The sequence below is a fragment of the Strix uralensis genome, chromosome 1 (assembly GCF_047716275.1).
Source record: "Strix uralensis isolate ZFMK-TIS-50842 chromosome 1, bStrUra1, whole genome shotgun sequence".
NCBI lineage: Eukaryota > Metazoa > Chordata > Aves > Strigiformes > Strigidae > Strix > Strix uralensis.
This window is the reverse complement of record NC_133972.1, coordinates 15090877-15109560: the sequence shown is the minus strand read 5'-3', so window position 1 is coordinate 15109560 and position 18684 is coordinate 15090877.

Below are 18684 nucleotides of genomic sequence, written 5' to 3'. Positions count from 1 at the left end.
CCCCAGTTCCCACTCTTTATAAAGGGTGTCATAAAACTTATGTGGGAACAAAACAAACAAACAAAAAAAACCCCAAAAAAACAACAAAAGCCTCAATCCAAAATAGTCTTTTAACATAGCAGTTACTAAAATGGAAAATGAAACTTAAAAAGCTTGCATAGCACCAGAAAAAGATAGATATATTTCCACTCATAGTAGAGCTCTGATATCCCTGGGAAGCTGAAGTATTCAAATTAGTACATATTTATTATATACTTTACTATATATTAATCTCATATTACAGTTCACTGGAGCTTTCAGCTTTGGAGATGTAAACAGATTTTGAAGAGAGTGCCTTGAAGTGACTCAAGCATATTGTCTTTTCATTTTATTCCTTAAATGACTGCACTGAGGAAAGAGTCATGACAGTTGGCTTTTATTCAAATTAGGAATTAAACATGTAAGAATTAAAGACTTCTCTCTAAAGTATTTAACATGCTGGAATCCAAACTGGTTTCCTGGCACCATTTCAGTGTCAGGAAAGGCACTTAAGTCTGAAATTCATTAAGTTCTATGCAAAGACGCCATAAAAAAACAAGATCCCGTGATTCTTGCCCAGTCAAACTGTACTGATTTGACTGGCAGCTGGGGACAAAAACCACACACCTGTTTAGTGTGCTCCTCATTTTATTCCTCACATTCTGCACCATGCACGCCTGACATGATGATCCACTTACTACTACAGAGATCACATCATACAATTTGGATTATAAAGAACAGTGACTGCCAGCTGGTCAGTCTGTGATTGCAAGATGATCACCAGTTCTTAATGAAAGCCAGTAGCACCTTCATTTCAACTGCACAAAAGGAAAAGCTAAATCTTATTTAGGCCAAGGAACAGACAGTGGCTACAGCAATACTTGGACCTAAAAACCCAAGAGAAGCAGTAAATGACTTGAGAAAAAAACCACAAAACTGCTTCTAGGATATCCAGTGCATTGACTTTAGGCTGTATAAGGAAACAGACTGCCAAGGACTTTAAATACAAGAAAAAAAGATGCAGAAAAGACACCAATTACCCAATACTTGATTTATCAGATTTCTGAAACTGCTAAACAACTATTCAGTACTCCAAGTTTTAATAAGTATTTGCCATAAAAAAGATAACAGTACTGAAGTAATTTGTAGGAGGACATACTTACATGAGTAATTTTTGAGTTTCCTTATTTTGGGGGATGTTACAATGAGCAAAGGCATGCTGGGAATTCCAACACAACATCAGAGCTGAGTTGTCCTGAATTGCATCTATGGTGCTGGAAGGGTGGGAAACAAAAAAAAGGCACAAAGATGGCATGGAAAAGAAGCAGCTGACCAAATCAAGATTTTCTTTATTCTGCCATAGTATGGCATATCACTAGCTAGTTAAGAACCTAATTTCACTGCAGCCACTCCCAAAAATTCTGCTTGTACTTTCTTTATTTATCAATACCTCAACATTACAGATTTTAAGCCTGTCCAGGTAACAAATTTTCTTCCCATGAAAAATATATTAGAAACAGCTGACATAAATCTCAGCACAACATAGACTGAATAATGAAAAATTTAAGAGCATTTTTTTCTCAGGAGAAAAAAAAGTATTAGGGCCATGCAATTACAGCACATACATTTTGTTCTGGTAAAGCTGTTTGATGCATCTTCAAACATGTTTTAAACAACATGAGTTTGAAAGTTTTTAAAAAAAGTAGTATTTGACACTCAGGAACTGTTTTTGTTAAATGTTAAAAATAGAAAAATACAGTAATGGAAGTGAAGGGGTAGGGATAGAGCTTGTGACTGGTTTGTCTTCTTAGCCACTGAAAGGTTACGTGGCCTGGTCTTCATCATGTGTAGCTTCCCTCACCTCTATTCTGCCTGCTCAGTGCTCTCTCTCTCCAGCTATTGTCTGGTCAAATAAGTGTGTGCTTCCCTGTAACTCAACTCTTCTACAATTTTCATATTTGGCCATGAGTGGAGAGAACTCGCTTTATTCTCAGACATTTCTTCCTGTTGAATTTGTGGAGTGAAACATGCACAGCCAGCGCAAGCAGAAGCCAGCAAACCTTTTTTTTTTTTTTTTTTTTTTTTAACTGCTGATAACACTACAACTACAGGACATGAAAGGGGTTCTTCACATTTTCTGGGCTGCTACTACTTAGGGATGACACAATTTCTTTCTACACAGGCTGCATCCTCTCATTATGGTAAAGAATGATAAATGGGTACTCATAGCATGTAGCACTATGGTACCTCATAATACATATAGACGTAACATTTCCCATCTTCCTTTCCCTTAACTTCTACTGATACAACTTTTGTTTCTCTCCATCTTCCATTAATTTTCTACATTTGCCTCATAGCTCCTTTCCTCCCACACCTTTTGTCCATTTTGTCCCTCCCACAAGGCCATTTTATCCTATTTCTAGTCCTAAGCTCACCACAACCATCTACTTTTGCTGTTCTTGCTCTTCCATTAAATGTTTCCAATGAAAATCCTGAAACCAGGCTAATTTACTCCATGAAATTTGCTATATGGTACAATCTTTCTGCTTTTCTAGCTATACAACACTACTTTCCAATTTGAACCTGATCTCCAAAATTCCAGCATCTTTTTCTGCCACTTTGGTTTTCTATACAGAAATATGTTTACTTCTAGCAAGAAAAGTGCTGAAAAATAAGAGGAGTTTTTTGATTCCCAGTTGCCCTCCTTTTCCCATTCTTCTTCTATAAATCCTTTCATTTGATTAGAGAAACCTCCACTATCACCCCGTGTGTCTGTCTTCAGCTTTCTAAACCCACTCATTCCCAGCTTATTTGTTCTTACCCTTTTCCTTAACCTCTTTTCTTGCTCTTTCTTTATAAAGAACATATGTGCCTCAGTTAAAACCCTTCTTTAGAACTTTTGCTTTAACTTAAAAAGAGTACTTAGCATATTATGGATGATGCTTACTGATCAGAACATGGGTTGAAAATATTCTCAATGTTCCCAGTTTGTTTCTTTTCAACTTCACATATTCACATATTTATACCCAATTCCAGAGTCCCAAACCATGACTATTACTCTGGTGTAATAAATATTACAACTTTTAAATCATCAGAAAGGTCACATACTGCACAATTCCCCAGCACTTTAATAAAAAAGAAAAGCATTTCCTTCTTTCAAAATAACTATTAGTTTTTCATGACTGTAGTTCAACATGAGAGTAAGGTCATTCAAACAGAACTAAAAAAGCCCAGCCTTCAGTTTTGCAAACCATTACTAATTACTGGCATCAAAAGAGAATGGGATGAAAAACTTCTTTCAGAAAAAGAAATGCAAGAAACTACCTAATTATAACATACAAATCTGATATTTTCATGTGCTGCCACTATACAGTCAATACAAGATGAAATCTTACAGCCCAAACTTATTACAATTTACTTTTCTTTCCTTATTCATAGATTTTATGCTATTCTAAAATCTTGTCTAGAAGCTACAAGAATAAATCAGAAAGCGAGAGGTAAATGCTGAAAGCTTCAGGATACATTTCCATCCTTAATAAATTTAAACATCCAGGACACACAGTTGTGCCTACTCATCTTGGCAAGTCCCTTTGCACTGCTTACACAACACATACGAACTCCAGCAGAGTGCCCACTGGAAAACATTGACTTTAGATCCAAGATTATATTTTAAGTAGCCTTAAAACTAAGTATAAACACAAGCAAAACCACAAGCAACTATGCCATTTAAGTGCACAAGAACTATTGAAAAACAATAGGATTTATGGTGCTTAAATCACAAAATACTTTGGAAAATATCTTATCCATTTTACACAGAAACATGATAAACAGCTGCAATTTCCAAGACAAAAATTTCACTTAGCATGTTCTGTGAACAGCCAGCTGATGCAATACTCTGCTTCTTAAAAGACAATAAAAGGATGTCTCTATCAATAACATCAGCCAAGACTAATCATACAGTGATCAGGGATTTTCTCAGCACGCACGTGTAGCTTGGAGAGCACAGTTTTCATTTACCATACTCCTTGTTATTGCACCTCCCATCTTTTCCTAAACAGACTGCCAAACACAATTGAGAGTATCTCATTGTTTGGCACCAGATACAGTGGGCCACTAGAGACTGGACTGAAGAATCCAAACTCACTGCTTTTGTTCATCAAATCAAAATTTAAGGTCACGTTCCTACCAACACCTCCAAAGTAGAAGACTAGCAAAACTGTTCTAGTTGATTGGGTGTTTAATTTTCCAGAAATTGTTGAATGATCTCCACTTCCCTTGAATTTTCAAGGGAGAACAGTCTTTTCCGTGACTTAACTGCTCTTTTCTCATTTCTTCCGAGAGTCAACAGCTCTTTTTTCATTTTCCCTAGTCACAATCACAAGATTGCTTTGCTTCTAGTTGTAGCTTACTATAGCTGCAGGGAGAAGAAACACTTCCACCATGCTTGAAAAGATTGAACTAGGTAGCAAATATGTAACTGTTTTCTGGGTTTGCTTCAGAACTGCATTTGTAAAATCTATCGCATACCTGAAGATGAGAGTGCTGTGTCAAACCACTAAGCATGACACTGTCCTTGTACCTTTGTCATTATTCTCCCAACTACTCTATCTTACAATGAGAGGTGGAAATCTTTGTACAGAAAGATTTGTATACAGCACAGCACCTAAATGACTCAAGTCAATGAAAACTGGAACATTAACCTTTTATTAATGTACACATAAAATAAGAGTCTTCCCTGATCACTGTAATTATTTATATGTACAAAGTAAGTGAACTTATTACAGTTCTCTGAGCTGTTCAAGACTTCTCTTGAAGATATGAAGATACTCAATACTCAGACAAGGCCCTACACAAACAAATATGACTTCGAAGTTGTCCCTGTTTTCACTGAGTATTGGACAGTTAGTATCTAAAGGTCCTTTACAAACTATTTTCCCCCTTTTTATGATTTTTATTTTATAGCACATTACATCTGCTTTGCACAAGCAAAAATGTACACAAAAAAAGACAAGCAGAATATTTATCAAGATAGATAAAATCGTCTTACAACATATATGTTTTCTGCATGACTCATACTCCATCTTTGTATTTCTGCCATCATAATCCAAGAAATGCCTATAAATAACATGCAAGTGATTATTATTATAACTACCTGTTAAACACAAAGTAGGTGCTTCATTTATGTGGGGAATATGAATTCAACTAACGAAGTCTATTCAACATTAGTGATTTACAGGAAATGGATTCAGAATTCATAACCGCATCATAAAAGTCTGTAAGTTTCCTCTCCTGAACAATAATTACCGTGCTTGCAATTTGCCTGTTGGAGTATCTTCAAAAATAAATTAATAAATAAAGGAAGGTGTTGATATGACATTCTCTGTAGGGATCCTTGGCTTTAAAGTTCCCTCCTGCACACATTATAAAATCCATCTTCATATTACACTCGGAGGCCTATTGTGAGAATAATTTCAGTAGGATTCCACAAGATTTAAAAATTTGATTTTGGAATTTATTGGTGCCAGTCTATAATTGATGTAATTATTTCATAAAATCAGAACATGCTGCTATAGTCACAAAAAAATGATAGTTATGATTAGCCATTATTGTCCCATACAAGAGTAGCTTGTCTTGAAATTTCATACAAGACCTGGCGGTATTATTGGGGTTTTGTACTGAAAAAAACCCATTTGCAATCTTAACTGAAAATAACATTAACATCTGGCTATTTCTCAATTTTTAGGATACTAAAATAATGTACACCTCCATGGATCTCATCCAAATTTAGAGACCTATAGCCGTAGGCCTTACGCAAACATAATTAATATAGGTGCACCTGATTGCTTCCTTTATGTTTTGGTGTAGCTCAAACTACTGAAGATTTTCACCTCCAACTCCACTTTTTGACAAGAAAGTCAACTTATGATTTAACGAGAATGAATACACAGTAATATTTCTAGAGCTCTAAATCCCTGAACAGATTTTTACTTAACTACTAGTGCTGAATTTCAACATTTCTTCATATTTTAAGCATATAAAGAATTCTGATGGAGTGACAACAGTAGTGAACATAATTTAAATTCAGTGGCAAGCTATTATACTTAAGGTAACAAAAATATCCACAGTGGTCTTTGCTTCCTGGGAACAAGCATTTCAACAACATACTGAATTTTAGCACTCGAGGCCATATTCTGGCACACTCGTAAGTGGTTCTGTTTGTACAAAGTTATCAATCATCTATTTCTATATGCTTTGCAAAAGTGATAATACACAACTACTAAGTAGCACAAGTGACAAATAGCATGCCATCCCCTACTAACTGTTTATTTTTTTAAGTGGCTTCATTGCTCATGAGAGGTGGCAGACTGACAGCCTTGTAGAACACAATCTTATTTTTCTATTGCAAAGTGTAAACAGGGCTGTGGCAATACACATTTGTTGCCCCAACAATATGCTTCTGAGGTGCTTGCTATAGCGATCCTAGTCAGACTTCTTTTACATCAATTTAAAGGAAATTAATCTGCAACTGCACCATATTAGATATAATCTTCATGTAACAAAGATCAGAATAATCGTCTACAAACAAATGAATAGGGCAGAATTTTGCCCATTTGGTGATTGAGCTCTCTTGTCAACTGTAATGGCCTCAGAAAGCCATTGATAGAAGTAATAGTTTGCATTCTCTGCCCTTATATTGTTCTGGAAACCTAATCCTTGACATTGGTTCTGCTGTTCATTTAATCACTTCCACCTCCATGTGAAGGCTGCCAGTACAGGTGATCCAAACCAAACAGAAAAGATTTTAGACTTAGGTAAGTAGCTAATAGTGTGTTAGTTACTTATATGAAGGTAAACTTCCTCACTGTCTACCACTAACCTCCCTGTCTTCAAAGTGCTCTGTTAGTTCCTACCAAAGTACTGCAGATCAGGCTTGCCTCAAATGTGGTGAATCCTAGTGAGATATCTCTACAGCAGTGGCATAGGGCTATTTCAACTTTCATCTATACCTCATGAGGGACTCTTGACCCTCACTTCATGAATTTCACAACACCATAGGTGAACAGCTTCTGCTACCAGAGTTTGCACAGATCTCTCTCAGGACTGAGCAATAATAGTTAGCTAAACTGAGAAACTTCTCTTCTCTCTGGACAAGCTATTTATTAATAACCCTAATAATAAGAAGAAAATTCGAGGAAAATATAAAGATATCCACCTTTCCTACATATTTCTTCAGGCTTTCTGAAGCACTAAATCAATTTACAGCAGCGTGTAAATTTTCTGTACTAATCAATAATGTTTGAAAAAGTCAGCACTTTTTAGAGGTTAAATAACTCAAAAAAATAGAGTTGTTGTAGAAAGCTGGACTTGACAATTACAGCCATCTCAAAGAAAAAAACATGTTTTTAGATCAAAAAGATTTTATTTAAGAAATAACATAATTAGGAACAACTGAAAATTAGACATTGTATAATATGCTATTATGTGTAAGGACTAACCAAAACATTCACTGCACTGGTCATTTTAGATAGATGGATGGCAAGCTTATATTCAGTAGGTCAGGAAGTCCATGCTGTTAAAGTCATAGATACATCATTTACTAGGGTTCCACTTATACACAAATGAGGTTTACATTACAATGTCCACCTGCAGAGGCCACATACATTTTCTTCCATAATACTCAAATATAAATGCACACTAAGTCAATTCCTCTATGGCCTCTAAAATGCCAGAAGAACTGGTGTGAACTCTCAGGGTTAAGCAGCAACTATCATGGGCTACTTTTCTTCTTTAGTTTTGATGCTCACTTGGGTTTTGACCATGGCTCAAACACTGAACTGTATAGTATTTATTTCAGCCTGCTTAGTTAACACTATTAATTTACCACTGTACTGTAGTTAAGCACTGTGGAATGAATTAATCTTCCTGCTGTAAAAATATTACAACAATTGATATCAGAATACATCTCCCAATCTAAAGCATCAAGACTTATGCATACAACTTCAAAATCATCACTTTGTGCATACAGCTTCAAAATCATCTGAGTTAGATTTACTTCTTGATCCTGTTAGTAAATATGCAGACTTGCTCTACTTTTCCCTACAGGTTACAGGAAGACACATGCTCATGAGCTTGAGATCCAGTACAGAGCTCTAGATGCAGCAATGGGTGAACTTCTGTACTACACTATGAATTGCCAGGTTTCAGTTTTAGGAAACATATTTTAGGAATGAAGACTTCAGAGTACAATAATCTCTCACTGAATAGTGCTTTCAATCTATAGCAATAACAATTTTGTCTTTGAACTTCATTCTAAACCCCATGGGTGACATTTTCTATGTACTTCATAGAAAAGACTTTTCCACATACACTCATTAGGTCACCAGGTAACATATGCGATGTAAAAGTCCACATAAGAGGTTTCAGTATTTATTCTTAAGGATAGAGTTAGGATGTCAGAATTCTGACAGGAAAGAAAGCAAGTTCATTTACATGAAACATTCTAATAAAAGCAGGTTCTGCAACCAAATAGAAGGAAAGGTAAAAAAGTCTGTTTGATGTAGGAATTGAAGGCGGTCGTGGTCTCTGCACACTCTCTTCTAGTCACCACTGAATATTATTCTGATGTATGTAGAAGACTGATTATTTTATTGGAGTAATTAATCAAGTAATGACTACACTTGTGTGTTCAATTATAGTCTTTATGGTTGATTAATCTTTATAATACATGTCATTACTGGCTCTATTTTTTTTCCACCCAGGGCAAAGGAGGCCAATGTAAAAAATGAGAAAATATCTATAACAAATTTGTACATTTAGAAGGTATGGTAACAGACAATGTTAAGGACACATTTTTCAGTGTCAGAAATATTGGTTTGTTTACTGAAGCTGAAAAATAAAATGAACAATTTCTAAACATACAATTCCTATGCAGTAGCGCCAACTTGCTTCATAATGATTAGAAAGAGTCTCTTTAAGAATCATAATGCCCCTAAACTTTCCAGAAAGAGTAGGGAAGGAACAAAAGAACAAAGCTTTATGTTTACTATCTGATTTTATATTATTCATTTTAATTTCAATGGCTCTGATTAAGGTAAGTGAGGTAATGTTAAGTCACATCACCTCCAGCAGCAAATATTCTCAATTTTAATTTCTAAACAGTATTGGGCTAAATCCATACTTTCTGAATCAGCATACATGCTGCTACAAAAAAATGCTTCTAGGTCAACTGGCAAATTTCATGACTCAAGTTTTTTGAAATGAACATGCCTTTTCATGAGAAAGCGAGGTGCCTTATGCTATGAGAGTAAGCAGGCTTGATGGAGAATAAATACTTTTCAGACTCAGAAGTTACCACAGGAATTGATTTGGGCTAATTCCATTAGGAGTACATTAGGTAAACAAGTTCAGATTGGAAGGACAACAGACCAAATTATTAACAGAATCAGAATGAAACAACAGCATCAATATCTCCAGGGTCAGGCTGTACACAAATCTGCACAAGGATTCATTGCTTTGAGAACACTAAGTTTTAGGTATGCTGGGATTGATTTCCTCAGTCCTGTAAGCTTTTTCATATGTATTCCACATTACACACATGTACAGTTCCATTCATTTTAAAAAGACTGAGGATGACCAGCCACATGCTTATGAAATATTTACAAATCAAATGCCAAATCAAACTGTACTACCGTGCACCAAAACACAGTTTGACATTTCATGTTGGTTCTAATAAGCCACAATGAAATCTCAGCTGAAACTTCCAAATCAGCTCAGGTGATTTTAGGTCAGTAGCATGAAATACTATGAAGCTTTAGATTGTGTCTGTTGGCTACACAGATTGTGTGAACCTTGAGGTAGCTTATAGTGAAAGATGTAGCACCTTCAGCTATTTCACATATATCAGTACTGGCTGAAGGAAACTCCCTCTAACTGGCTACTACCCAAGTTTCTTGTCTTTAGTGGAAAAGGAGCTAGTTAATAGTGCTGCAGGAGTTGGACTAAGTTCTGCACCTTTTCTTTATCAACCAGTGGATTTTTTCATAGAGAAGAAAAGTAGCATGGAAATACTACCATTTTGACAAACATGAAGGAGAAGGAAAAGCAAAAGAAAAGATTCTCCTACCAACACGGCCAAGATGGAAAAAAGGAGGGTAAGCTCAAGAAACTGTGATGCTACAGCCTTCTGTCATTGTCTTCTCCTACCTGCCACTGAACAAGTAAGGAAGCATTTCTTTACAGAAAGGGTTGTTAGGCATTGGAATGGGCAGTGATGGAGTCCCCATCCCTTGAGGGGTTTAAGAGTCGGGTTGACTTAGTGCTTGGGGATATGGTGTAGTTGGGAACTGTCAGTGCTAAGTTAATGGTTGGACTAGATGATCTTCAAGGTCCTTTCCAACCTAGAAGATTCTGTGATTCTGTGAAGGAGCCAGCAGAGACAAATTTTGTACTACTTTGTCTACCCCTTTCTTCCACTCATATACCTCTTCTAGTTGATGAGGAGTCTGCTTTCAATATGTTAAGTTCTAATTTGTCTTATTTCAAACTGGAGTCCAGTTCATACATATTGATAACTCAACCTGACTAATGGTCCAGGGAATACAGGCTGAAATTTGCATAAGCACAACCCATCCAGCACCATCACATATCTGTATTGCAACCACAAATTTCACTGCCTTCTCAATACTTTCCTTTCCTTCCCCTTAATGTCTCAGGTCAGTAATAGGCATATATAAGTTTTATCTCTGGAATCTATTCTGAGAGATGCCAAATAACAGAAGAGCTTGAGATTTTTCAGCAGCAATAAAGCAACAAGTGATTAGACTCTAAGGGAAAAATGATTGCTGCTTTTTTTACACACCAATCTCTCATCCAACTTAAATACTATTACCAGGTGCCCTCCCTTCTCACTACCAATTAAGTAAGAAAATGACAAAAATGGGGAAAAAACCCAGTTACATAGTATTAAAATCACAATAAAAAAATAATATCTATAAATTTTCAAATGCAAACTGTCTAGTTTATCTTGTTATGGATCACCAGGTCACATTATTCATATGAATTCAAAATTGTTCAGTGATTTCATGATGACAATTGTGTTTCTTGAAAGTTTTACAAATAATGTTACAAAACAGCCTTTGCCACTATCCAGAGCATACTTGTTAGACAGGAAGTAGAATAAAATTGCTGTTATATTTCATGGACATTATGCAATAAGACACATTATTGGACGGTATAGGTATGGTCAAACAATTGGAATACCCAAATTTGTACCTAAAAATTTTGATCCAATATTAGCTATCTCAAAATCCTATAACCCTTTAAATTGTGATTTGGGTGATTCTGACAAGCAAAGCAATGAAAGAAGACTGTCTCCCCTTACCAACATTTCAGAAAGCTGCTCTATTTTTTACATTTAAGATGCAATAGTAGTTGCTATATATGAACATTCCCTGAAAGAGAAAAATATAAAATAATAAAATAAAATAAAATAATAAAAAATAAAATAAAATAAAATAAAATAAAATAAAATAAAATAAAATAAAATAAAATAAAATAAAATAAAATAAAATAAAATAAAATAAAATAAAATAAAAATTTGTCAATGAATAAAGATTAAGTAAAGAAAGTTGTTTTTCTTTCAGTTGAAATTAGGCAATTTTATATGGACAAGTATTTTTTAATTGAACAATGAATCTTTGGGTTGACTGAACACTGTGAATTTGTGCTGGAATTGCTGAAGACTTTCAGAATCTTCAGGGAGTTCAGCCACTTCTGTATGTGTCTATCAACAGTTGTGACTCTGCCAAAGACAAAGACTTAACTTCTTCCCACCTAACCTTCCACAACAGCATTCTGCAAGGCACAATTTTTGTCTGTTTCATATCTTCATTTCGCTTCTGTTTAATATTGTGCAGAGATGAATCAGCTCCCATACTGATATAGTCTTATAATGTAGTTACATTTAACATGGAATTGTGTTCAAGTGAATTAGGCCCACAGAGAGATGACATTTCCTTAGGATAGCTCAGAGAGAGGTCTGAGTGAACTTATAACTTGTTTGTGCTTATATTTGTGGATATACACGTGGAGACTGCTTCATGCTGTGATAATGAACACTGATGGATGAGCCAAATACATTCTTCTACTAACAAAGGTGAATGAGATGTCATCCCTCCTTTCCATCACATGAATAATTCTCTGCAGATGAGCAGAACTGTTGACTGACATCTGTGAGGTCTTTTAGTCTAATGCTTCGCTCAAACACAGGAGCACAAGTATATTGCACAATATGCAACAGGCCCAAAGCTTCCTGAGGCAACAGAGACACCACAGGCAGGGTGAGTTGTCATAGCAGCAGCACCCCATCTTCTCCTGGCTTCTCCCTCTGTCACACTCCATAGTCTCATTTTCATCATCTTTCTCAAGGGGAAGAGAGCTATGCCAGCCCTTCACTCCAACCCATGTACTCATGGCAAGGTTTGGTGGGCATAGCCACCTGAGCACTATAAAGAGGCACTGGAGTATATAGGTTATTAATAAGAGATTTGTGGGATCTTTTAAGAGACCCAGAGAGCTTCAGACTTCAGACTAAAGACCTGCAACCTACTCCCAAGTTAAATATTATTACTGTTCCAGAATGAATGAGTATTTCACAGCTCCTTGTAAAACAATATATGATTCCTATCCTAGAAGGCTATGCTTTAGCATCTGCCAGGTTGGAGGACAGGGGATTCTGTCTTCCCCAAACTTGTATCTCCTGTGAAAACACACTGCTGTTCTGTCTGCCAAGTCAGTAGAGTGCTTGACAATGAACATTTCAAGTGACAATTATTTTCAGCTCAGGAAGCTGCTAGTAAGCCAAACTGTAGGTTTACAAGCTGAAAAGACATAATAAAAAATGAGCAGGCATTCACCAAAGCAGAATTATAGACCCAAAATTGAAGCATATTCCTGTCATAACCTGTAAACACGAATGGCTGAATACGCCCCAAGATTTACAATGTATTATATAGAAAAGAAAGATAATTTTACAGTATAAGGTTAGAAAAGTTACTTCTTTAAAGTGACACCCTGGTGTTGATAAGTGTTCTCCACCTATGACTGCAAAATTGTGTTTATTCAGTTTACCAGTGAAAATGAATATTGTTCTCAGACCTACAGGATCAGTGAAGCTTATGGAGAGGAAAACAAACAAACAAATACCCAGTATCCTTCTGCTTCATAAATTATAAACAACAACAGCCTGATAATAAAAAACAGTATGATCATGGACTTCATGTTGGCAATTTCAAAATGACAATAGATAGAGCCAAAAAGACAGTAGAGTTTGATTTTCATAAAGTAGTCTGACCCTCCAGGCATAAGAATAGCAGAATACAAATGAAAAATAATTTGTAGTTTTGCTGGTAAACTAAGCATGACAAGGAAATAGTATAGGATAAATGTAACCTCAAAATGTTACATCTATCTATACACCTATCTGAATGCATCACTTTCTTCTATAAGTGAAAGTCTTCTGTAAAGAAGAAAGTCCTTGCCAGCCTCTGTCTGGCAGACTAAATATCAAATTGCTCCAATTTTGAAGAATGCTTCCTTCATACTCAGAATTGTCTCTGCAATATAATACTTTAGTTTTAATTACAGGTTATGTCATTGTATAGACAAATATTACTCCTTGCCAATATTTAAATTGTTGAGGTTTCCTTTAAGCAATAACAATACAACATTCTTTTACACAATCAGGATTCATTAATGCTTGTTAAAGCTGTCCGGAAAAATCACCGTTGTTTCACTTGTCAGATACTAACATACCGTGAAAAAGAAAACAAGCAAAAACCAAAACAAGAAATGAACTATGTATGGCAATTTTACTATACTAACTAGAAACAAAATTGCATTCACTAGAGGATGACGATTTCTTTGATAGTGAAGGTGCCTTAAAACACGAGCTCAGTTACTTTCGCAGTGTGCAGATTAAGGTCATATCTGCATTGCTTCTTAGGGTTAACTTGCAGGTCATCCTCAACCAGCTTTCTTTGCTCTTCCCCTTATATGTTCTGTACTTCAGAGCCTATACCTGTACCTTTCATATGACACTCTCTTATCTCCCTAGCATGATGCACTGCAGTGTGTAGTTTCCTTGCACACTGAAAAGCACAGCCCTTCCCAAAACTCTGTTTGTTCTTCCATGTTTGCCTATACCTATGGATAACAAAGAGAAAAGGGGGTACAGAGGAACAGAAACCAAATTGAGGGTCTGGAGTAACGGTGGCAGACATTTTATGCTGAAGACTACACAATAAGAGCACATTTCAAATAGGAGGGTTGTGCAAGGAATTGGGGTTGATCTCATGCTCAGAATTCGTACCCAGATCTCATACCCAGAATTTACCCTAACTTCTAGGCTCCAGGTAGACAGCATGCATCAGTTTGCTTATCTCTGGGAGATGAACATATAGGTTTAAAACATAGAAATGTTGATAGCTTTATTCTGGAGGATAAGTTCTTAGCTCGCTCTTCAGTCAACAACAAAACTAGCTTTGACTTCATTTGCATGAATAAGAGCATGAGAGACATTTGCCATAGGAGCAGTAATTTGCATCTAAACATATGGATGCTCATATTCCTAACTTCTGGGATTTTTATAGCTGATGGTTTCTTAAGTAAACAGTACCAGGATCTTCTTACTGTCTGAATTTGGTTGTTTGGTTTTTGTTGGTTGTTTGTTTGGGGTTTTTTTAATGTTTCTAGGTAATCTGGCTACAAAAAAACCCCTGAAAATGCTGGAGTGTCTAAGTATTCCAGCACACTCTAAATATTCTAGTAAATAAGAAGCAGCCCAGTTTTACAAAATATACTGTTTGGCTCACCATCCCTCAGTTCCTTCACTGTTTTTAAAACAAAGCCCAGTAAGTTGATATGCTAGTGGTACGTACACCCAAGGAACTACACGGATGTTTTATCTCCTGAGTACTACTGTTACATGTACATGTGAGGCAAGCACACATCGTTGAATTTGCAGACATTGGGTCTGCAGACATGGGGTCTGCAGATTCAACAAGGATAAAAGAAAATGTTATATGCTGCCCAAAGATTTTCAGGTGCTTGAATATCCTATATACTGATCTAGTATAGGAGTCCCCAAGCCTGTCCAATGTTATTCCCTCCTAGAACCTTTGCCAGTTTCCGTACTCCTTCCTGTGTCATGATGCAAAACTTCAGCACCTCTGTTTACTTCTCTCTCATACTATCCACAATGTCATGATACTAAGTTCTGGTACTGCATCAACAATTGTCATATTTTGACTACTCCTGCCATTTATTTACCAAAGTGTGTTCACACAAGCATACACATATACCTTTTCTTCCCGCTGGCTCAATTAATCTCTTCATTGCATTTTACCAAATTTGTATTTCTTGCACTTTTTGAACATAGCAAAGAAGCTGCAAAGAACAACAACAAGCAACCAAACCAAGATATTAAAAGCTTCAGAAACATTCCTAAAAATTTACTTAGAGTAGAATGGGCAGTCATAGCATACTGCAATACACTTAGGTAGATTGCTTGCTTCTTTAAACAATTGTCAATTCTATATAAGACACGGGCATCTCAGTGTCAGCAGTATTTCTTGGCATGCCGTTATATTTACCATTGGAAATACCATGAATAATGCAAATAACAAGGTCATCTCACTGAAAATGCCGAGTTATTTAAGGTCTACCACAGTAATCCTCTTCTTCCAGAAAGAAGATTTTGTCATTATTAGTGTCAACCATAGGTCACTTGAATATAAGACTTCATCAATGTCAATTAAACTGTATGACCTTCAGTAAAACAGTAGAATCAAAGTTAATTCAAATGCTACCAAATACAATTACTTTCATCATTTAAACACTAGTTTTATCTAAAATTAATTTTTTCAGATAATAAAAATAATGATCAATCTCAGCAGAAAATTTCCTGATGTATTAAAGTATTAGACTTAAAGTAACCATAAATTATTTGTTGTAATTTTCCAGATTAACAAAGATTAATCTCGGGTATCCGTCCAATTAACCTCTAAATGATTATTTGAATGCATTATAGTAAAATATTTGATAAAACTATAATTCTTCATTGCAATAATTAAATGTATTTTCAGAATTTAAAATCATTTATGGTTTTACAAGCAGTGTAACTTAAGTCATACCAAATTTCAGGCTTCTTTGGATAAGACTTCAGTATTACATAATACAGATTTATCAAAACTAACTAATGTTTTGAGTTTTCAAAACCTCAACACTTCCAGCAAAATATATAACATAAGAATGCATTAGTTGTATTAATGGAAATACTTAGTTAATGACATATTAATTACATATCACAAAATCATCTAGGTTGGAAAGGACCTTGAAGATCGTCTAGTGCAAAATGTTTTGGTTGGTGCAAAAAAAATAGCTCAAAGCTATAAATCTGAAACAGTAAGACTAGGAGCTTTCTTACATTTAGTAACTGTTGGTCAGACTTGCAGTACCAATATATATGTACATATGGTTCATGAACCATATGGAAAAATAGGGGAATTGTGTTGAGTTACATGGGAATAAACATTTCTTGGCATTTCAATAGGCAAATAACTTAATTCCTTGCATAATATTCTACTGTTCTTTATAAATGGTTTTGCTTTCCAATTTGCAGAATATCAACAGTGTTATAGAAACAACACTTTCAAATGTAAGTGTCCAGAGGAGACGCTTAAACCCTACAAGCTTCTAGTACCCAAAGAAGGTTTGACTGATCTTTAGGGGCTGTGAGTCCTTACGTCCATTCAAGTTTCCCTTTTGAACAAGTCTTATCTCAGAAACATACTAAAAAGTTTCTCTCTGTTATACATGCTACCAGTTAATTGTGAAAAGCTACTGCTTTCTGTCCATGTAAAATATCCTGTTTTAAAGGGATTATACACAGCTATTTGAGCCTACAGCTTCTCCTCCCACTGTTCTCCCATCATTTTTTTCTTTAAGTTCCTACAATTCCCCCTGTGTTTGTGTTGAAGAGTAAGGATTAGTTGTTTTTAGGAAAAAGGGGAGTTCCAGATCACTTGAAATTTTCCTCACTCTGAAACCAAAAGCAGAGGTCCAGAATGCCTTTGTCCTGCACTCCCAAGGTGACATTACTACAAGCCAGAAGGAGATATTTCCCACAGATACAAAACACTGTCCAAGGAAAACTCAGAAGGCAGAAAGACATCCCTGTTTGTCCGAGAGGAAAGAACATGTCCATCAGCTGTAAAAGGCAGGAGCTGCTGGATTGGAACAGCCACTAATGAAGTCTGAGTTCAGCTAGGGCTACTTCTAATCTGGGTATTGCTGTCACTGAGAAAGGAAAGTGTGATGGAGAGAATCCCAGAGCTTGTCTTTTACAAGCAGAGTGAAAACTGGATTTAGTGTTGAGCCTGGATCTCAGTAGGGGCTGCACTATGACTCAAAGCAGGCTAAAACCCAGGAAGCAGAATCTCGCCTCTCTGTCTCCTAGTGTCTTCTGTTTTCTGCTGAGCTGAAGACTTGGTCAGAGTTTTCATCTGTGAGATGAAGACAAAAATTACAGACAACTAGTTGTTCAACAGCATCTTGCTATTGCTAGAAACCCTGGCTTCTAATGCTCACATGTGCTTGATGACAGCAGTCTGAAGGCAACAACACTGTTCCATGTGAGCACTGGACCTTGGAAAGTGTGGCAGAGATACAGAACCCTCTATGTTCCTCCACTTCAGGAGCGGAGGTAAGTGAGAACAAGTAAGAGCAAGCTTATTAGTGGTCCTCTCCCAGAATGCAAGTTTTAGGGTCATGATATTGAAATGATGGTATAGTTAGAATGTGCATTATACTTTGCCAGCTGTGCAAGAGTTAGAGATTTCATAGATTTTCAAGTTGTACGGGCTTGTGACCACCTAGTCTGATCTGCCATACAACAAAAGCCATAGAACTTATTTCAGTTACCTGGTAATTTAAGACTAAGAGCCCATCTTCTAGATGAGAATTTGGTTTTGAATTACAGGTTTCAGAGATGAGAATGTTTGCAAGTCTATATTTGGAAGCCTAATCCTACAACCAGATACCCTCCCCGATAAGAGTTGATACTTCACCTCTAATTTTAATATATCTGTAAAGGCTTTTTAGAAAATATCTAGAATGGTTTTTGTTCTCTGTTCTGAACTGTCTTTACATTTTTCTCAGTGCCTTTAAATTGGTTTAGAAACCTTTCTTTCATATAAAATTCTTCCAGCTGGTAAGTTGCAACCAAAGTTTAGTTATTCTCAGAGGAATAGGAAGGTGATGATATTCTTGAAATGCCCAAGATAGGATGAAAGACATGATCTGAGAAAAAAAGTTGTTTTCAGTTATACTGGCTTCTAAAGTTATTTCCAACAAAAAATATAAGGGGAAAAAAAAATAAAAAAGATATATCTTTTTTTTTTTTTTTTAAGTTCTCAGTACTTTTCCTCAAGATAAGATGTGGATGTTATTTCCAACATGAAAAAATTGTTCAATGTTATACTTTCAGTGTGCTCCTTCCTCATATACTGACATTTTCACTTCACATCTCTCTGTTTCTAAATAAAACTTTACATGGCAGTTAAAGACATAAAATAGATAACAGCTGCAGCTGCAATTTACACTATAATA